This window comes from Dunckerocampus dactyliophorus, chromosome 4, assembly GCF_027744805.1.
Source record: "Dunckerocampus dactyliophorus isolate RoL2022-P2 chromosome 4, RoL_Ddac_1.1, whole genome shotgun sequence".
Lineage (NCBI taxonomy): Eukaryota > Metazoa > Chordata > Actinopteri > Syngnathiformes > Syngnathidae > Dunckerocampus > Dunckerocampus dactyliophorus.
In genome coordinates this window covers 30,501,047-30,524,134 of record NC_072822.1, presented here as the reverse complement: position 1 = coordinate 30,524,134, position 23,088 = coordinate 30,501,047, and the positions used below count along the sequence as shown (strand labels likewise).

Genomic DNA, 23,088 nt, shown 5'->3' with positions numbered 1-23,088 from the left:
ACACAAGAACTCATTAAAAGGTCAAGGATGAAATGGTCATATTAAAGTCATGGTTTGACAAGAATAGATTATCTCTGAATTTAAGTAAAACTAAAATAATGCTATTTGGTAATAGTAGAAAGGACACGTACGACCAAATACAAATTAATGGAACGGATATTGAAAAAGTGGAAGAATATAAATTCCTTGGGGTTATAATAGATGAAAAAATGAGTTGGAAATCTCATATTAAATATATACAGCAAAAGGTGGCGAGAAATATCTCTATATTGAATAAAGCAAAATATGTTCTTGACCAAAAATCACTCCACACTCTGTACTGTTCCTTAGTATTACCATATCTAACGTATTGTGTGGAGATATGGGGAAATAATTACAAAAGCAATCTTCACTCACTCACTGTACTGCAAAAAAGATGTGTGAGGATCATTCATAATGCCAAGAGAACATACAAACCCTTTATTTTTAAAATCACAGATATTTAAATTTGCAGATTTAGTACACTTTCAAACCGCTAGAATAATGTATAAAGTTAATAACAACTCGTTACCCAAAAACCTAATAAAGTATTTCTCAATCAGAGAGGAGAAATATGATCTTAGAGGAAAATTAAACTTAAAACATTTATATGCGAGAACAACGCTGAAAACCCACAGCATTTCCGTGTGTGGAATTAAATTATGGAACGGATTGAGTAAAGAACTCAAACAATGTACAGAGATGAGCACATTCAAAAAACAATACAAGCAGTTGATGTTTGCTAAATACAAGGCAGAAGCGTCCTGATTGTTCTGTCAGGTTTGTTATTTTATTTATTTTTTTTTTATTATTATTTTTAAATTATTTTTCTTTGTTTTGTTTAAAAAAAAAAGAAAAAAGCTATGTTCTTTTTGTTATTTATTTATTTAGTATTGTCATCATTATTATTATTATTATTATGTGTCAGTCCAGGGGAAGCACCGCAGGCTGTATACGCTACCACTCATGGATTTTTGACTGCTAATGCGTTAATAAAATTGATTAAAAAAACAACAAAAAACAAGTTGGTTCCATTTCCAGTGTCACAGTGCCCTCTACTGGTCAACCTGCAAACCTACCTGCAAATACAATAACAACAGCCTTCATCTTCACTCGCCAAGAAAACAGTTCTGTCTCAAAGTATGTTGACGTATTACGACTTGTACGTAACTTACAAATAACATGTGTGAACGAGAACTTAATGACTCATACGTTGACATACGTCAAAATGTGTTGTGCATGCACAAAATTTTTGGACGACTTGGACGTACTATGACGTATGCCGGCGTGCTTCAGCGTGCTCTTAATTTATACAAAACTTACCCATAACTTATTGGATGTACGCCAGCGTATTGGCCAATTTTTTCATACGTTGGCGTAAGCTGGCTAAATCGTCAAGGTGTGACAGGGTCTTAAAATATAGTCTTAAAATATATATGATAACTTGTTTTTGTACGTCTTATACTTATTTTTTTTGCTTCTTTAGTTTTTAGTATTTATAATGGGTTTTTCTTCTGACACTTTGTCATCCACAGTTGAATTATCCTCTTTTGTTTGTTAGGCAATTCTCTCAAAGGACAGTGCACATCATAGAGCTTCATATAAATATTTACAAAGTGCACGTATGCTTCATCTACATCTTTTTTTTTTACAATAGACACATTCCCAGCTTTGTTCTTCCAGATCTTACTTAAAAACGTTCATACTTTCCTCTGTTCTAGTCTTTGATTTGTCTTTTTTGTTTCCCACCTTTCTCCTCCTGCATGTTTCATTGTAAATTAAAAACACTGAAAGATGATCACTGATGTCAGTTATTAGCAGGCCCCCAGTTAAGTTGTTATCAAAATCATTAGTGAATATATTATCAATTAGCGTGGCACAATGATCTGTTATTCTGCTTGGTCTGGTTATTCCAGGATAAAAACGGGGGAAAATTTACCCAATCCTCCTTGCTTCCAGCAGACGTTCCAGCATTCTTGCAGCTCCACCTGGTTGTCCCCTCACGTTACGCGTGCAGTGTGTGTTTTTATGTTGCTGCCTGCCTGGCTGATTTTCTGTTACTCTATCCTTGGTTGTACTTTTTGCTCCTTTGCGTTTTTGCATCTTCTGCAATAAAGAATTGTTTACCTGCCCTCGGCTCTCGCACCTTGGGGTCCGAGTGGACCTGGGCCAACACTCGACAGAACACCTCACAGAACAATCTGGCCACACATGGACACCGCGGAGCTAGACCAGGTTTGCTTGGCCCTCTCACACCAGGGCCAATTAGTGGGAGAGCACCACTGTTCTCTTAAAGAGATAATGGAGGCACTCTCCTCACTCTCCACCGGCCTGCAATCCTTGGACCAGCAAGTACAGCAAGCTCTCGCCACCGGAAGACACTTCACGCCGTTCCCAGTCCTGTTTCGGACTCCCCCGGAGAAGTGCCACCTACTGACTCGCCCCTCGTGTCCCGCCGCAAGCCCAACATTCCAGCCCCCCCAAGATTCTCCAGCGAAACAGGTTAATGCGAGCAATTTTTACACCATTGCTCCCTGGTCTTTGACCAACAGCCGTGTACGTATGCCACCGATGTGTCCAAAGTGGCTTTCATTCAGAGTTTATTAACGGACAGAGCGGCCGCCTGGGACATGGCCATAAGCCTTTCCTCTCCTGCAGTGCGCTCCTCGCTCCCTATGGGCCTCATTCACGAAACGTTCTTACGCACAAATCTGTTCTTAAAGCCTTCTTACGAAGATTTTTGGCATTCATGAAATGTGTTCTTAACTCACAGTTCTTAGATCTAAGAACAAATTCTACGAACGCTCAGGAGGACTCTTACGCACAAGCAAAGCTTGCACTTTCAATGCGCAATCGCCCTCATGATGGATTTTGCAACCTGATCCCAAAAAATGTAGTGCAAATAAAATATCCCAACAATTATTTATCATCAAAACAACTAAAATATACTCCATCAATAAATATATATTCAAATCCCAATTCATCAAAAAAAAAAAAAAGTAGCTGGCTGGACGTGCGCTGCGCAGAGAGAGAATGTAAAGGGACCATTAGATTTATTTGCTGAAAGCCACGAATATTTGATGTCCCGCTTCAGGCTTCAGGCTTCCCTCTCTGTTCTTGCAGGTGTTCAGGATCATCAGAATAACATCGCAATGAAACGTGGTGTGTCTATTGCGCACGGAGCACCCCCAGATAACGACATGCGCCCCCAGCCACGTCTTGAGCCAGAGCACGGGGCTGCTGTATTAATTAGGCAGCGTCTAATCAAATGTAACCACAGAAAAAATAAATTGTCACACACAAACTATGTATTTTGACTTTATTTTTCCATCATGATTGTGTAAATATTTTCTAGAGTTTCCGAAATGGTTTGGTTTCTGATTGATGGCCCACCTCCCGTTTCCTCCAGATCCCTCCGGTGCAGTCCAATCTTTTTTTTTTTTAGTCTATTTTAAGTCAAAACACTTCTTTTTAACCTCTGCGGTGGTGCGTTTCTCCGTGGAAACGGCATTTATGTTTCCTGCAATGGTGCTCCATGCCGACTCTTTTTGGTGGATACACGTGAAAATAAGGTGGTCTTGTGTTCGCTCACTCCTTGTAAAAGCACCTCTATTTCTGTAGAATTGAAGTTTTTCTTTCATTTGTTGTCCAGCTGCTCCTCAGTCTTGCCCTTGTGCGTTGCCATCTCCGCCTCCAGCTGTCTGTTGCGCACGGCACATTTTTTACCTTATATAGGAAATAATAGGCGGTGACCTATGCAAATTAGGGCTCACATGCACGGGCATCGCAGTTGGCATTCATCAACCTAAGAACACCGGTGCGAACGATTATCCCTACTTAAGAACGTGTCATGAATGCGGCGCAGTTTCCAACCCGCGCCTTCTTAAGTACACTTCTTAAGAAGACTTTTAAGAAGATTTTCGTGAATGAGGCCCTATGTTTCTGGACGAGATGCGAAAAGTTTTTGAACGACCTATCAAGAGTCGAGAGGCTGGAAGTCGCCTACTTGACCTGAGGCAGCGAAATAAGTCCATGGCGGACTTCTCTGTGGACTTCCGTGTATTGGCAGCCGAGAGTGGTTTTGACCAACTCGCGCTGTGCATAATATTTCAAAAGGCTCTTCACCCCCGTGTTAAGGACGAACTGGCGGTGAAGGACGACACCGCCACCCTGGACCAACTCATTGACCTTGCCACCCGGCTGGATAACAGGCTGAGAAAGCGAACTGGAGCCCCGAGGCAAGGGAGGTAGGCTGACCCGTCGAGGGAACTTCGCCTACTCCGAAGGGGTGCCGCAAGGCATCAAGGAACCTTCCCGGGACCCCCCCATACTACCACCCAACGAGCCCATGCAGTTGGGTGGCCGGCGCCTGACTGCGGCCGAACGCGCCCGGCGTCGGAGTCTCCGCCTATGCCTCTACTGCAGCGAGGCTAACCACCGCTTGGCAGAGTGCCCGGATCGACCCCCACGCCGACCCAGATCACCGCCGGAGCTTGCCAGGCGGGGATTCGTGGTATCACCCGGGGATCGACCCTCCAGTGGGTATCGATCCAACTCATCTCCTTGTGAGTATATAAGTAGGGGAGGGGATAATCACGACGCATCATTAAAACAGTTCAGACTTCAATTACCTGGGACTCTTTCAGGCAGAGGGAGGCAGGTTCCGGTCGTGGCTCTGGTGGATTCCGGGGCAGATGACTCGTTTCTTGACTCAGACTTCGTTAGATTACGTAACTTTCCTAGGACTAAATTACCCAAACCCAAGGAGGTTCACTCTTTAGACGGGCGAGTACTAGCCACTGTCACGCACCAGACTGACTCGCTGTCACTTCTCTTGTCAGGGAACCATCACGAACGTATCCGGTTCTATATTATACCTTCTCAAACCGCTCCGGTTGTCCTGGGCATCCCCTGGCTGCGCCTATATAATCCTACATTCAATTGGGACCAGGGAAAAGTGGGGTAGTAATTGTTATCCGCGCTGTTTACGTTCCGCCATTCAACCAGGTAAACCGCTTAGACCTCGCCCCACACCTATAGCTTTATCAAGAGTACCCAAGATCTATCACAACCTACGGGAAGTTTTTAGCAAGGACTCCGCTCAGAGACTCCCTCCTCACCTCCCCTAATGATTGCGCGATAAAGCTGCTCGCCGACGCACCACTCCCCTGCTCCAAATTATATAACATATCCGGGCCAGAGGAAAAAGCATTGCGGGAGTATATCTCCTCATCCCTTGCAGCTGGCCATATTCGCCCCTCTTCTTCCCCGCTCGGGGCAAGTTTCCGTTAAGAAGAACGGTTCACTGCGCCCCTGTATTGATTACCGGGGTCTTAATGAGATAACTCAAAAGAATAAATACCCGTTACCTTTGATGGACTCTGCGTTCTCCTCCACAAGGCCCAGATATTCACTAAGCTTGATCTATGCAACGCCTATCACTTGGTGCGCATACGGGCGGGGGACGAGTGGAAGACGGCTTTCAATACTCCCTGAGGTCATTATGAATATTCAGTTATGCCGTTTGGGTTAAGAGGATGATTATAAAAGTATATGTTTTTTGTACCTGTTCAAATAAATTGAGTATGTCATTAGTAGAAGATACCATTTTGATTAAATAAATAAAATAAAAGCCCTCCGGATGCCTCCCAGGTGAGGTGTTCAGGGCACGTCCAACCTGTAGGAGTCCTCGGGGAAGACCCAGGACACGTTGGAAAGACTATGTCTCTCAACTGGCCTGGGAACGCCTCAGAATCCGCCGGGAGGAGCTGGACGAAGTAGCTGAGGAGAGCGAAGTCTGGGCTTCCCTGCTTCGGCTGCTGCCCCCGCGACCCAACCTCGGATAAGCAGAATAAGATGGGTGGATGGAAGGATGCTGATATCAGAATAATCATTATTGTTGACAGTATCACTTTGATGGATGTTTACTTTGGTATTTTCTGAAATTCATGTATGCAATTTCCTTTACACTGTAGAGGTAGCCTAGAAAAGAGGTGTCCAAACTCTGAAGTAGAAGTTGAAATGGATATAAGAGGGGAGATGGAAAGTGACAAATTACAAGCTGGAATTGAGAAACAAAAAAGGATAACAGAAATGAAAATTGTAATGGTAATGGCATAATAATGCAGAACCATTTGAGAGTGGTGAATGCACGACTTCTGATTTCAGAACTAGATTTTGGACACGTCTGGCCTAAATCACACATGAACAGGAGTGTTCACACAGAATCTATTCTATTGTGTCAAACATTTTTTCCAAAATATTGGCCAGTTTTATCTTCTTTTCATGGTAACCTCTAGAGCTGTTCAGGGACCCCTCCACTTTGGAACGGACCCAGAGACTCATATATGGACAGCACGATTGGACTGTGGGGCCCTGGGCAGGACAGTCCAGAGACACCACACATGGACTCAGAAGGACCAAGGACAATGGCGTACACCTATACTACACACATTAGACACGTTTACAGAGGGCAACGGCCGATATATACTTTTGATATGTTCTTCTTTTTTTATATTCTATGTTGTTATGTATATTCTCTTATCTACTCTTTGCATTTAATTTGTTCTCTTTGTTGTAATAGTTGGATTGTTAATGGTACCGGGAATCACTCATCCTGATTGGTTTTTGGATGAGGGTTCACCGGCTCCAAACCCCAACCCCTCAGAGGCGAGATTTTTTCAATGGGAGATCCTGGCTGACCTGCCGGTCCGGTACGCTACACCCAAACGAATTGTTCGATTGGTAACCATGTTTAGCGCGCCTATGGACAAAAGTCTATTGTTACATTTGGCTGGATAGAAGTGTAGCTTGAGGGAGATCTGGGGGTGTGGCCAAGACCGTCGAATTTGATCTTGCGCTAGGATCTAAATAGGAAATTAACTAGCGAACCCCAAAATTGCAGACCTATATGAATTGGACTTAAAATTGGACACAGAGAGCCTTGTTGAAGCAAGCAGGCATCACTATATCACCTTTATATTATAATGTGAATGTGTGATGTTCCTTTCTCGGGACTTAAGTCCCGAAGGGGTGAATATGTAGTATCTAATATAGTAATATGAAAAAAGGCCAAAACTTATATGTGTTGTGTAACTTGTGAGGCTCTGCTCACGAGAGTCTGGCCAGCTGCTCAATAATAAACAGTAATATATGAGTTTGGACTAATTAGATGGAAGGGCAAGTGATGGGTAGTGTAATTTCACAGACACCAGACCTACTATAGAACCTCAGTGTGACACTGCATCTCTTCCGCTTGTAGACAATGTAGACAATTTTGTAAGGGGCCTAAGGGTTCCAAAGATGCTAGACTGGTTGGCACCATGATTCTATAGATGTGTGGTCAACGTCAAAGCGACATGTGTCTTGACCATGTAAGGAAAGAGCCAACCCTCCAGACAACAAGTTGACGTAATGTTTTGCAAAACCTATAAGTTTGACTGCTTGCCGAATTCTCATTGGAAATGCTTCTGATCTACTTAGTCGGGTCAGGGGCAGACCTGTTCATGATGCTTGCTGGTTGTAATAAAGTTCTCTTTGTGTCTGTGTAGGCTCTCAGTCGTACAGGAGTTGTCCATCGAGGAAAAGGCTTCTTGAGACGTCATCTGTACTTCTGTGAAGAAGGTTTCGGACGTTTCGCTCCTCATCCGAAGAGCTTCGTCAGCGAACTAATAAGTGCTGGTAGCGCCCACTCTTACTGTATTTTAGGCCAGCTACCAGCACTTATTAGTTCGCTGACGAAGCTCTTCGGATGAGGAGCGAAACGTCCGACACCTTCTTCACAGAAGTACAGATGACGTCTCAAGAAGCCTTTTCCTCGATAAAGTTCTCTTTGTTCAACTGGTTTGCCTTATTGGATTTGCTTCATCATCAAAACATCACCATCTTCTAGTTTGAGAAGATGGAAGGCCTCAGTACACATCGGCTGACACAAAATTCCCTATGCATTGATGCTGTGGAAGCCTTTCCTGTTTACATATGCTGGTTCATCTTGACTTGGGGCTTGTATAGCGAAAAAAGACAAGAAGCACGTTTATTCTTGCACCCAGCGCGTATCAACTGTCAATTGCCATTCTCAACACCCACAAAAACACATTCCGGCCTTCAAAATAAGTCACATTTGTCCAATTGTGTAATCAAAATATGAGTGTCCTTAAAATATCTTACATTAATAACATGATTGGAATGACATTTGTGACTACATCTTCCTTAATCACAAGCACAGGCATTACAGTTTACAGACATCTCATTAAAAAAGTTAGCTAAGCTACGTCCATTTCTCAATTACTGGACAAAATGGGCCAATGATGTATTGCATCAATAAATGTAAGGATTTTTGCATTTTATTCACTAACCCAAATAGCACACACTCTATGCTCGTAAAATAAGTGGAAAGGGTAAAAAACTGAATTCTAAAATATTAAAACTGAAAAAATGGAATTTGGGAAAAAATAAAACAGATTTCATAAGGCCCTCAGAGAGTTTGTAAAAAAAAAAAAAGTATATTCTAAATCACACCACAAATTGACCTATAATCAGGTGAAATGATTAGTCCTACCCCAAAGGTATTTTGCACGCCCATTTTTTCCAGTTGTATATTTATTGGATGGACTTTTATTGGATCTTTTATTGGATTGGGGACCTGACTCACAGAGGTTTGGTACAAAAGCCAAACAATATTGTTGGACATGCTGTGTAATAAAAAAGTAAATTCAGCAATATTTTGGTTGCATTATTTTTAATGCTTTGAAGAGCTATTTTCATAACCATATTCAATTCCAAAAATTCATGCTGGTAACCAAAGCTTATTATTTATTAAAAAAACAAATAAAATAAAAATCATCAGATTGGAAGCCAAACAATGTGGCTCAGGACATCCCTAATGAAAACAGTGAATTACTGTTCTCATTGGGATGGCGGTGTCTTTCAGCACAAGACTTGTGCTCTCCGTAGAGCTTGTAAATAAACATAGTCCTCAGGTAAAGACGCTGACAGCAACCTTAATCTTTGTAGGGAAGTTGAGAGCCAGTAGTATGCATGATTTATAACCTAGCGTTAACTTTTCAAAACTCACCAACAACACAGCAGCTAGCTGCAGTAGGTACTATACCGCTCAACAGTTCCATTGTTAGCTCGCTCATGCTAACTCATTTTCTGTCTTTGGAACACACAGAAAAAGGAAAGAAACGTGTTCATGTTTCCCATGTGCATGATGGGCAAAATTCTCAAAAAAGTGAAGTTTTCCTTTAATGCTAAAATCTATATTTAAAGGCAATTTAAAAAACCAGCTACACGTAATAAAATAGTTAATGATATTATTATGGTTTAAAATACAAGTTTTCTCTCTGAACTTGAGATCAATCAGCAGACAGATGGCTGCTCTTCTCTTTCCAGCAACACATAATCCCAAAATAAATATAAAACAACAACTTTGGTGGCATTATTTCGTGCCTCGTTAGGTCTGTGCAACTTCTTTTTTCTACTTTGTGGACTTCATGTAGCAAGAAGCGAGCGTTTTTCATAATGGTGGTGTATGCATGCATTCATTTTTTAAAATTATGTTTGACAATTTGGCACAACCAGGACACTTCCTAGTCCAAAGACTAGACCGTCCCATATCACATCGCTCTAGCTGAGCCTGGAGGACTCTCATAAGGATGCAGCCTTCGTGGACCGCATAGGTTGGCTCCTTGAAGGATGCATACTCCGAAATGGGACACAGCTAATGTTTTGTGTCATTACTGCAGTAGTGAGCAGAATACTCCATATCACTTGCATTTCAATATGTTTTGACTAATAATAGCCTTCCACAAAACAGCCATCATTTATTCATTAATTAATTTGTGAAAAAACACAACGTAGTGAGGGGGCAATAATCAAATTGCGATATTGCAAGGGTCGACTGTATTAATTATTTATTATTATTTTTTCCATACGTATTGTACCACATTCTAATATGTATACTTCTACCTCTACATACTTCAGTTGTGTTTACAGTTCAATTTGTCACTTTATGAGCAAATCAGTGAAATGCCAACCAACCTCAACAAGCTACACGTGGGAGGGGGCAAGGGGGGTGGTCTGACGAACACCAAATGTGGTTGCAATAGCTGGTCTATCACCTGCAGCCCCCTCAAACTGGCTGAGTGTCCCTATTCTTATGGTCGCCATTGGGTTTTCAGCTCAATTTGGGTGCATATTGTCAAAGTGGTTAATTTCTTTTTCCACTTCTATGACAGTTAAAATGTAAAGTGCAATGGTTGCAAAGCTTACAAAAGTACATTTAACAAGTAGAACACACCTACTCACACAAGTACAGTCAAAATGTTCCATTTTCTAAAAAGCTCCTCTGCCCCTGGCATGCCTCAGACTCAGTCAATACTATTATTAGTTGTATATGTATGGCTTGTATATATTATTGAACATATAAATAAATATATAAAGAGTCGAAATACAGTATAAAGAGTTGATATATTTACAACTCAACGTAACCAGCTTACTTGAATGCAACACGACGCCATCATGAACTAACTACGCAGTTGTTAATAGAGCAGAACAAGCAGACGTGTGACAGTCAGGCGGACCTGACTTTCCTACCATAAAGGTATGTTTTCTCACACGCGAAATTATGATGCTAATGAAGTAAAAAGAAACACGGTATTGTGTAGCAGTATCAGAGGTTGAAAGAGTATTGAAATATTATATATATTAATTAACATTAATATAGGATATATACAAGTGCAAGTACTGCTCCTGCGATGAAATGTTACTTAGGTAGTATTACTGGTTATGTCTTCTGCTCAGGTTAAGTAAAGGATTGTGGGTGATTTAGAATGTACTCAAAAGTAAAAGTTATGCAGTTTTTTGCAGGGTTGGTCGTGGGGTCACGGTGATACACATTTTCGATTAGATTATTTTAGATTTTAATTTGATTTTAGATTAATGAAAGGAAAACACTTTGCAGCATGGGAAGCGGAGAGATACATTAAACATATTCTATCGTCCCTAAAGAAAGTAATTTTCCATCATAGCAGCTCTCAAAAAGTGCGCAATGAATAAGCACTTAATTGGCCACCGGGGGGCGCCCAAGTGGTCAGCCATTCCACACGTGGTCGGCGGAGGAGGCAATTCTGTACCCTAGTGGCGGGCATGACAGAAAATAACTGAGAAACACTGCTGTAAAACAATAAAAACTATACTACTGCACGTGAAATCGTTCAGGTCCATTGCATACTATATTTATTTTACAAATGCATTAAACTTTCAATAGATAGTTTATGATAAAAAATAATGACTGTAAAATTAAATGGGTTGAGCTATTTCAATATGTTTTGTTTTGTTGGTTTTCTGCAACTACTGTTTAAATAGAATTACAGAATTTACAAAAAGGGCTGAACAATTTTCATATGCTTTTTTGGCGTTTTTAAACATAAAATGCAATAGTTTGTATTAAATACTAAATGTTCACAGGAATACTGAATCTCCCAACAGATGTAGGAATTAACTTTCTTAAAGAGCTCAGACACTTTTAAGGGGGCTTGGTTTGTTTGGAAGGCATCAAGCATCACATGAACAGGGTAGCACAAACCTGGTCCAGGACATACTGCATTACGTCTTCTTAATCATCTGAGTGCCACCCCTGCTCTAGCTGGTTGCCTACATATGATTTTCATGAAAATGTCACAGACATACAAATGTCTTAATTTTTTTACTTTGTAACATCTTTCATTTCCTCTTCTAGAATGCTGTCAACATGCGTTAATCCAAGGCCAACCCAAGATGGGCTGAGGACTGAGGACAAAACACTATTAAAGGTAGAACATAATTACAAACAATATAACATATTTATCAACATTATTGAATCAAGTCAGAGACCCTTTAAATATAATTTATAAAAAGGTTGATATAGTTTAATTTATTTTTTGTCATAAAGGAAACTAGTTGTTTTTACACAGAAAATGCAATAGTCTACAGGTATGTCAGTGATTATTCATCAAAAATAGGCCGCGAGTGCCCCCTAGAGGGCTGCCAAAAAATACTTGTTTTGCATTTATGAGCCACTTGTATGGTTCACTGCTCTCTACGAACACATTTGCACTTTTAGTTTCAAGTTGCCGGGCAATCTGCGTGTCGGTGGAGTGACTCAGCTGTCAAGGAATCACAGTTTTATTACCGCATCCTTCAGCTGTTGCTCATAGCAAGTGGACTTCACTTCAGTTCATTCAATGTCTCAAAACGAGTAGGAATTATGATCCCTGCTGCTGTTGCAGTGGTATACTTTATGTTGGTTTGGTTTGGTTTGGTTTAGTTTATTTGAACATGAAGGTTACAATGGAATACATCTCATGAATCTTTTTTTTCACAGTTCCACATGTCCAAAAGGAGTAGGAAGAAGCAAAGCTTGTTTAATCCTACCCCCCATCCATTCCACATCTAGTACAGTACCTATTATTCACTTCCTGCCATGTCATGTTTTCTGTGATAGTCAGGAGAATACATAATAGATAACAGTAAGACCCCCCCCCCCCAAAAAAAACAAATTTATATATATATATATATATATATATATATATATATATATATATATATATATAAATATATATACACACACACACACATATACAATAATAATAATAATAATAATAATAAAAATAAATAAATAAATGTTTAAAATAAATATGAATAAAGAACAAAACCTTTTTTTCAGAAACAAAAAAAACCCAAAAAATAACAAATCTTACAGAACAATCATTGTAATGATCAAGACTCTTCTGCCTTGTATTTAGCAAACATCAACTGCTTGTATTGTTTTTTTGAATTTGCTCATCTCTGTACATTGTTTGAGTTCCTTACTCAATCCATTCCATAATTTAATTCCACATACAGAAATGCTGTGGGTTTTCAGCGTAGTTCTCGCATATAAATGTTTTAAGTTTAATTTTCCTCTAAGATCATATTTCTCCTCTCTGATAGAGAAATACTGTATGAGGTTTTTGGGTAACGAGTTGTTATTAACTTTAAACATTATTCTAGCTGTTTGAAAGTGTACTAAATCTGCAAATTTGAATATCTGTGATTTTAAAAATAAAGGGTTTGTATGTTCTCTATACTTGGCATTATGAATGATCCTCACACATCTTTTTTGCAGTACAGTGAGTGAGTGAAGATTGCTTTTATAATTATTTCCCCATATCTCCACACAATACATTAGATATGGTAATACTAAGGAACAGTACAGAGTGTGGAGTGATTTTTGGCCAAGAACATATTTTGCTTTATTCAATATAGAGATATTTCTCGCCACCTTTTGTTGTATATTTTTAATATGAGATTTCCAACTCAATTTTTAATCTATTATAACCCCCAGGAATTTATATTCTTCCACTTTTTCAATATCCACTCCATGAATTTGTATTTGGTCGTACGTATCCCTTCTGTTATTTCCAAATAGCATTATTTTAGTTTTACTTAAGTTCAGGGATAATCTGTTCCTGTCAAACCATGATTTTAATATGACCATTTCATCCTTGACCTTTTTAATGAGTTCTTGTGTGCTTTCGCCAGAACAATAGGCAGTAGTATCATCCGCAAATAATACCAACTTTAAGTCCTTTGTTACTTTACAAATGTCGTTGATGTACAAATTAAACAGTTTTGGTCCCAGTATGGACCCCTGGGGTACTCCACACGTGGTATTTAAACTCCCAGATGTATATTCTCCTAGTTTTACAAATTGTTTCCTCTTTGCTAGGTAGCGTTTAACCCAATTCAAAACTAATCCTCTAATTCCGTACCTTTCTAATTTTGAAATTAAGATATTGTGGTTAATTGTATCGAAGGCTTTTGTCAGATCCATGAATACTGCTGCTGCACATCTTCTGTTGTCCATAGCGGTGGTGATTTCCTCCGTGATTTCGATTAGTGCCATAGAAGTTGAAATGTTGGCTCTGTAACCATATTGACTGCTAGCAAATAATTCATTAATTCATTTGTCCAACCTATTATTAAATAGGTTCTCCATAATTTTAGAGAATTATAATTTGTAGTGTAATTTGTAAATTGGTGTTTGTCTCCTTTTTTGAAAATTGGAACCACCTTGGCTGTTTTCATTTTCCTTGGAAATATTCCAGTCTGAAAAGATAAGTTACTAATATATGTTAACGGGTCTATGATCTCATTGATGACCCTTTTAACTGTTTCCATTTCGATTCCATGACAATCAGTTGATGTTTTTGCCTTAAAATGTTTAACAATGTCAACGTCGGTCCTTGTTGATTGTCATAAAAGATCAAATGAAGACTGCTTCATGTTGTAAGGCTCGCACACGTGCATCTACTGCACCAATTGTAACCAACACCCCTAGTCAATGACTTCGTGTTCTGTTGTTAAATAAGGTTTAAAACACGATACCATGTCCAGGGGTAGAAATTGCCAAAATCCAGTGGAAACAATTTGTTGCTTGTAGATTTTAACTTTACAAGCAAATAGCTCATCTAAGAAGCAATTTTCAGGCAAAAAAAAAATTGTCCATTTTTTCCAATGTTTTTTCATCAGCCTTTTTAAAGCCGTCTTCAATTGGAGTTGGTTTTTGTTTGTTTCCAAATATTTGGCGTGCCTGGTTGCTAACGGCCGTTGGTGAAGTGTTGATTTAATGTGTTGCTGTATTGCCTCCTTTTTCACCCTGTTGCTACCAGCCACAAGAGCCGACCCACGATCTGAACCAGTACCATGTTCCTTGCACACCTCACACCAAATTTCGTAAACACAATCGTCGTCCTTGACTTTATAACCAATGTCCGTGTTAAATTCTTTCATCCACTTCCGAACTGTTTTTAACGAGGCGGTTATGGCGACATGAGATGCACCAGGTCTTGGTGGCAGCTGTCGTCCATCACGCACCGTCGGCGTCCAGGAACTGTCACTGGTGCCTGTGGAGGGGCCTGCTGAGGTTGAGGCCAACTGAGAAACCGCGGGCTTATCCAAGTCATTGGCCGGTGTTTTTTGTTTTTTCGGAGGGTTGTTATTGTTATTGTTGTCCCGCTCCGAGTGACATGAGTCCGCCTTGGCAAAATACTTAGTAATCATCGTGTTCAGTCTGCAGATCGCCAGCTAAAACAGCAGCAGGACCACCATATTTGTTTCCAACAGCAACAGACGATCTGCTGCAACACAGATCGTGATTGGATGGGAATATGTCTCATGACCAATCAGAGATCTCTCCTTTCAAACGCACCATGGCCATAATACCGTAGTACCGTACTTTCCAGCGCAATTTGGTTTTTGCAAATTATATTGCGCCCTTATTCCCGTGACCGAACTGACCCGATCAAACGCAAAATAATTTGTCTTAGATCTGCACGATTTTGACAGTTTTTGCACGCATTTAGCGTCTTGCATCAGGTTAATTTCGATCCATGATGTCGCACAAATCTTATGACGCAAACTAAGAAGTCGGGAACAGTACTTCTGGATTGGCAGACTGGGGTGGTGGTCCCCCTTTTCAAGAAGGGTGACCGGAGGGTGTGTTCCAACTCAAGGGGGATCACACGCCTCAGCCTCCCTGGGAAAGTCTATGACAGGGTGCTGGAGAGAAGTGTACGACCGTTAGTCAAACCTCGGCTACAGGAGGTGCAATGTGGTTTTCGTCCCAGTCGCAGAACACTGGACCAGCTCTACACCCCAGCAAGGATACTGGAGGGTACTTGGGAGTTTGACCAACCATTCTACATGTGCTTTGTGGACCTGGAAAATGCATTTAACCGTGTCCCTCCCGGTGTCCTGTGGGGGGTGCTTGGGGAGTACGGGATTGGAGATGTGCCAACATGTACCATTCGGTTCTTGTACAACCGGAGCAGGAGCCTGGTTCACATTGCCAGCAGTAAGTCGAGCCTGTTTCCGGTGAACGTGGATCTCCGCCAAGGCTGCCCTTTGTCACAGATTCTGTTCATAATTTTCACGGACAGAATTTCTAGGCGTCGAGGGAGTCCAGTTCGGTGGCCTTAGGATCTCATCTCTGCTATTTGCAGACGATGTGGTCCTGATGGCATCATCGGGCTGTGACCTTCAGCGTTTGCTGGCGGTTTGCATCTGAATGTGAAGCTTCTGGGATGAGACTCAGCACCTCCAAATCCGAGGCCATGGTTCTCAGTCGGAAAAGGGTGGATTGCTCCCTCTAGTTTGGGAATCCTGCCACAGGTGGAGGAGTTCAAGTATCTTTGGCGCGTTTAACATTCCAATTACAATGTTAACTTGAGAAATTAAAGTTTACTGCTTTTGATAGGGTGTACTTGCATTATTAGCCATATTAAGATGACTTAATTGCATTCATGAAAAAATGGTCTCAAAATAATGGTGACAATAATATAATTTATTGGCAATAATTTGTAGGACAATTATTGTCGAGCAAAAGGTTTTATCGTGACAGGCCTGGGTAGCACAAACCTGGTTTCTGGTCATCTAATTCTTCTTAATCAGCTGAGTGCTGCCCCCTAGCTGCTTGCCTTGCCTGACTTTTTCATGAAAAATGTCATAAATCTACAAATGTCTTAGTGTAAAGCAGTTTTTTTAATCATAACATCTATTTCATTTCCCCTTCTAGATGCTGTCAATGTGTGTTCATCCAAGGCAAACCCAAGGTGGAAGAGCGGAGGACAAAACACCATTAAAGGTAGGCTTGGGGCCAAGCGCTCCTCACCTTTGATATCGCCCCTTCCGATCATTGTGGAGCAGAATTCACCAAGAGTTGGATTGTTCATCCAATAATAGGGAACTGGAGCTGGGTTTAGACTGTTGTCAGACAGGTTTGTTTTTACTGATGAATGTTGTGTTGGCGCCGCACGGTGGCCTCGTGGTTAGCATGTTGGCCACACGGTCAGGAGATCGGGAAGATCTGGGTTCTAATCTCCGTTGGGCATCTCTGTGTGGAGTTTGCATGTTCTCCCCGTGTGTGGGTTTTATCTGGGTTCCTTCTACATTCCAAAAACATGCATGATAGGTTAACTCTAATTGTCCATAGGTATGAATGCGACTGTGAATGGTTGTTTGTTTGTATGTGCCCTGCGATTGACTGGCAACCAGTCCAGAGTGTACGCCTCTTGCCCGAACAGCATACCCTCGACCCTAGTGAGGATAAGGGGCATGGAAGATGAATGGATGTTGTGTTATTGGGTTGGGTTCATATAAATGATCAATAAAAAATAAAATATAGTAAATACAAATCAGTTTTTGTTTTTTAACTTCAACTGAAACGCAATGGTCATGTCATTTGTCACACAAAGTACACCAAAGGTCACAGATGCCATATGTACGGTTTGTAGGATTTAATGTGCATCATGGTTCCACAGAGGGCCACATCCAGAAATTGGCTTTTAAACTTTTTTTTTTTTAAATCAGGGGTTTTGCAAGTGTGGTGTATGCCTCCCCTGAAATGTTCTGGCGCAGCCCAGAGGCATTGAAAAGCTTGTAGTGAGCACAACACTATGTTGCATGGACAACTGTAGTTACGGCGAAAGCCCACAAGATGGCAGCAAAGCCGAGAGATGATTGGGGAAACAAGTACGTAGTTATCCCAGCCATTTTTCTGAGTTTTATTTTGGATCATTTTAGATGATTTTGACTGATTTTTCAAAGCACAAAGAATATTGTGTTCTATGTCTATATGAACATGGAACCTACCAAAAGAAAGATCAGACCCTTGTCTTTCGTCAGAACAAAAAAAGTTTGTTTCTAGTGTGACAGCTCAAATATCTTAACTGCACCAGAACATAAACAACACAAAAAAGGGTTGTTTCCATCAAAATATAACACCACGGACGTTTGTGTGTGCGTGTGCATACGTTAAAATTTCCCTACTATGCCTTCTGCACGCTACACTCCTCCATGCTCTCTCACTTTTTCCTTGCTGTCGGGAGCGTTAATACATGGAAAAGATTCATGCCGAGCATTTATCAAATGCACTTCTGCCACCTTGTGGCCGTTTATTAAGGCTTAAAACGGCATGAAATGTGAACTGGAGACAAATTTTGATCGATTTTGGTTTTGCAATCATCTTTTTTCCTCCTAATTTCCACGACATTACATTGCATTGCTCTTCACAAGGCTCCCTTGCTGCACTGCTGTGTGTGTATGCTTGCGGCCCTGCCTGACCCCACAAACGTTAACGGAGATTGCTTCTCCCAAGGTAAGGTAGAGAAACCATCTCTAAACATCTACACTACACTACAACACCACCTCCTTGCACATACAATGCTGTCCTTTTATCCCTTCATAAAAGACTCACTCATTTAGTCTCTAAGAAATAAACAAGGCATAGTCATCTTGTTTGCAGAATGTGGTGAATGTGGATTGGTGCAGGTGGGCTGCAAAGTTGGACGGTTAAAGGCAAAGTGAGAAAAAAAGTATCCCATTCGGCCTGAGCAGGTGTTTAAAGCATGTTTTAGGTGGTTTAGTGCATCTGTGGTTCATTGTTGGGCACTTTAAGGGCATTGGGCCTCATTCACGAAACGTTCTTACGCACAAATGTGTTCTTAAAGCCTTCTTACGAAGATTTTTGGCATTCACGAAACGTGTTCTTAACTCACAGTTCTTAGATCTAAGAACAAATTCTACGAACGCTCAGGAGGACTCTTACGCACAAGCAAAGCTTGCACTTTCAATGCGCAATCGCCCTCATGATGGATTTTGCAACCTGATCCCAAAAAATGTAGTGCAAATAAAATATCCCAACAATTATTTATCATCAAAACAACTAAAATATACTCCATCAATAAATATATATTCAAATCCCAATTCATCAAAAAAAAAAAAAAAGTAGCTGGCTGGACGTGCGCTGCGCAGAGAGAGAATGTAAAGGGACCATTAGATTTATTTGCTGAAAGCCACGAATATTTGATGTCCCGCTTCAGGCTTCAGGCTTCCCTCTCTGTTCTTGCAGGTGTGCAGGATCATCAGAATAACATCGCAATGAAACGTGGTGTGTCTATTGCGCACGTAGCACCCCCAGATAACGACATGCGCACCCAGCCACGTCTTGAGCCAGAGCACGGGGCTGCTGTATTAATTAGGCAGCGTCTTATCAAATGTAACCACAGAAAAAATACATTGTCACACACAAACTATGTATTTTGACTTTATTTTTCCATCATGATTGTGTAAATATTTTCTAGAGTTTCCGAAATGGTTTGGTTTCTGATTGATGGCCCACCTCCCGTTTCCTCCAGATCCCTCCGGTGCAGTCCAATCTTTTTTTTGGAGTCTATTTTAAGTCAAAACACTTCTTTTTAACCTCTGCGGTGGTGCGTTTCTCCGTGGAAACGGTATTTATGTTTCCTGCAATGGTGCTCCATGCCGACTCTTTTTGGATGGCCTGATGACCGGTGGGTACACGTGAAAATAAGGTGGTCTTGTGTTCGGTCACTCCTTGTAAAAGCACCTCTATTTCTGTAGAATTGAAGTTTTTCTTCTGTTTGTTGTCCAGCTGCTCCTCAGTCTTGCAATTGTGAACATTGCCCACAGTTTTTAAGCAATAACTGTTAGATGTAGTTACTGCAAGCCAGCAGGAGGTGCTATAACCTCAAATCTCATGTATGTGGTGTAGCTTCTTACCCCCTGCATGGGGAATGTGGTTTGGTGCACCTAGGATGTATTGTTGGGCAGTTACAGGCAAAAAGAAAAAATTAATTCATTCGGCTTCAGCAGGTGGTTTAATCATAATTAATATTGATTTATACTAAGTGAATTTCAAAGTGAGGTGCATCTCCCCTTTTGTGTTGCACAGAGATTTTGAGGTATTGAAAAGTTTGCCGTGAGCTGAATACATTACTTTAAAACTGTAGTTACAGGGAAAGACCAAAAGATGGCGACAAAGACCAACAAAGTGAGAAAAAGTACCCCACTTGGTGTGAAAAGGCCTTCACAACACGTTTTATGTTGTTTGGTACATAAATGCACTCTATTTGGTCTGAAACGCTTTTTTAAGAAACAACTGTTAGATTTAGTCACTGCAAGCCAGCAGAAGGTGCTATAACTTCAAATCTCACATATGTGGTGTAGCTTCTTACCCCCTGCATGGGGAATGTGGTTTGGTGCTGCTGAGATGTATTGTTGGGCAGTTACAGGGAAAATGAAAAAAGTAATTCATTTGGCCTCAGCAGGTGTTTCAAGCACTTTTTAGGTGGTTTGGTGCATATGCGGTTCATTGTAGGGCAGTTTTGGCCTATGTTCATAAATGCACTCTATTCGGTCTGAAACGCGTTTTTAAGCAATAACTGTTAGATTTAGTCACTGCAAGCCAACAGAAGGTGCTATAACCTCAAATCTCATGTATGTGGTGTAGCTTCTTACCCCCTGCATGGGGTATGTGGTTTGGTGCTGCTGAGATGTATTGTTGGGCAGTTACAGGCAAAATGAAAAAAGTAATTCATTTGGCCTCAGCAGGTGTTTCAAGCACTTTTTAGGTGGTTTGGTGCATATGCGGTTCATTGTAGGGCAGTTTTGGCCTATGTTCATAAATGCACTCTATTCGTTCTGAAAGGCGTTTTTAAGCAACAACTGTTAGATTTAGTCACTGCAAGCCAGCAGAAGGTGCTATAACATCAAATCTCACATATGTGGTGTAGCTTCTTACCCCGTGCATGGGGAATGTGGTTTGGTGCTGCTGAGATGTATTGTTGGGCAGTTACAGGCAAAATGAAAAAAGTAATTCATTTGGCCTCAGCAGGTGTTTCAAGCACTTTTTAGGTGGTTTGGTGCATATGCGGTTCATTGTAGGGCAGTTTTGGCCTATGTTCATTAATGCACTCTATTCGTTCTGAAACACGTTTTTAAGCAACAACTGTTAGATTTAGTCACTGCAAGCCAGCAGAAGGTGCTATAACATCAAATCTCACATATGTGGTGTAGCTTCTTACCCCCTGCATGGGGAATGTGGTTTGGTGCTGCTGAGATGTATTGTTGGGCAGTTACAGGGAAAATGAAAAAAGTAATTCATTTGGCCTCAGCAGGTGTTTCAAGCACTTTTTAGGTGGTTTGGTGCATATGCGGTTCATTGTAGGGCAGTTTTGGCCTATGTTCATAAATGCACTCTATTCGGTCTGAAACGCGTTTTTAAGCAATAACTGTTAGATTTAGTCACTGCAAGCCAACAGAAGGTGCTATAACCTCAAATCTCATGTATGTGGTGTAGCTTCTTACCCCCTGCATGGGGTATGTGGTTTGGTGCTGCTGAGATGTATTGTTGGGCAGTTCCAGGGAAAATGAAAAAAGTAATTCATTTGGCCTCAGCAGGTGTTTCAAGCACTTTTTAGGTGGTTTGGTGCATATGCGGTTCATTGTAGGGCGGTTTTGGCCTATGTTCATTAATGCACTCTATTCGTTCTGAAACGCGTTTTTAAACAACAACTGTTAGATTTAGTCACTGCAAGCCAGCAGAAGGTGCTATAACATCAAATCTCACATATGTGGTGTAGCTTCTTACCCCCTGCATGGGGAATGTGGTTTGGTGCTGCTGAGATGTATTGTTGGGCAGTTACAGGCAAAATGAAAAAAGTAATTCATTTGGCCTCAGCAGGTGTTTCAAGCACTTTTTAGGTGGTTTGGTGCATATGCGGTTCATTGTAGGGCAGTTTTGGCCTATGTTCATAAATGCACTCTATTCGGTCTGAAACGCGTTTTTAAGAAACAACTGTTAGATTTAGTCACTGCAAGCCAGCAGAAGGTGCTATAACCTCAAATCTCACATATTTGGTGTAGTTTCTTACACCCTGCATGGGGAATGTGGTTTGGTGCTGCTGAGATGTATTGTTGGGCAGTTACAGGCAAAATGAAAAAAGTAATTCATTTGGCCTCAGCAGGTGTTTCAAGCACTTTTTAGGTGGTTTGGTGCATATGCGGTTCATTGTAGGGCAGTTTTGGCCTATGTTCAAAAATGCACTCTATTCGGTCTGAAACACGTTTTTAAGCAACAACTGTTAGATTTAGTCACTGCAAGCCAGCAGAAGGTGCTATAACATCAAATCTCACATATGTGGTGTAGCTTCTTACCCCGTGCATGGGGAATGTGGTTTGGTGCTGCAGAGATGTATTGTTGGCCAGTTACAGGGAAAATGAAAAAAGTAATTCATTTGGTTTCAGCAGGTGTTTCAAGCACTTTTTAGGTGGTTTGGTGCATATGCGGTTCATTGTAGGGCAGTTTTGGCCTATGTTCATAAATGCACTCTATTCGGTCTGAAACGCGTTTTTAAGAAACAACTGTTAGATTTAGTCACTGCAAGCCAGCAGAAGGTGCTATAACCTCAAATCTCACATATTTTTGTAGTTTCTTACACCCTGCATGGGGAATGTGGTTTGGTGCTGCTGAGATGTATTGTTGGGCAGTTACAGGCAAAATGAAAAAAGTAATTCATTTGGCCTCAGCAGGTGTTTCAAGCACTTTTTAGGTGGTTTGGTGCATATGCGGTTCATTGTAGGGCAGTTTTGGCCTATGTTCATAAATGCACTCTTATTCGTTCTGAAACACGTTTTTAAGCAACAACTGTTAGATTTAGTCACTGCAAGCCAGCAGAAGGTGCTATAACCTCAAATCTCACATATTTGGTGTAGTTTCTTACACCCTGCATGGGGAATGTGGTTTGGTGCTGCTGAGATGTATTGTTGGGCAGTTACAGGCAAAATGAAAAAAGTAATTCATTTGGCCTCAGCAGGTGTTTCAAGCACTTTTTAGGTGGTTTGGTGCATATGCGGTTCATTGTAGGGCAGTTTTGGCCTATGTTCATAAATGCACTCTATTCGGTCTGAAACGCGTTTTTAAGCAACAACTGTTAGATTTAGTCACTGCAAGCCAGCAGAAGGTGCTATAACCTCAAATCTCACATATTTGGTGTAGTTTCTTACCCCCTGCATGGGGTATGTGGTTTGGTGCTGCCGAGATGTATTGTTGGGCAGTTACAGGCAAAATGAAAAAAGTAATTCATTTGGCCTCAGCAGGTGTTTCAAGCACTTTTTAGGTGGTTTGGTGCATATGCGGTTCTTTGTTGGGCAGTTTTGGCCTATGATCATAAATGCACTCTATTCGGT

The 23,088-nt window shown here is 41.0% G+C and overlaps 1 long non-coding RNA gene across 2 annotated transcripts in view; it reads left to right on the top strand.

Moving 5' to 3' along the window:
• Positions 1-10,541: 10,541 nt before the first annotated feature.
• Positions 10,542-23,088, top strand: part of LOC129180493 (uncharacterized) — a 395,789-nt gene continuing 383,242 nt past the window's right edge. For both annotated transcript variants that reach the window (XR_008570161.1, XR_008570160.1), the window contains exons 1-3: positions 10,542-10,621; positions 11,759-11,831; positions 16,616-16,684. This is a non-coding gene — a long non-coding RNA (uncharacterized LOC129180493). The remainder of the gene's footprint in view (positions 10,622-11,758; positions 11,832-16,615; positions 16,685-23,088) is intronic.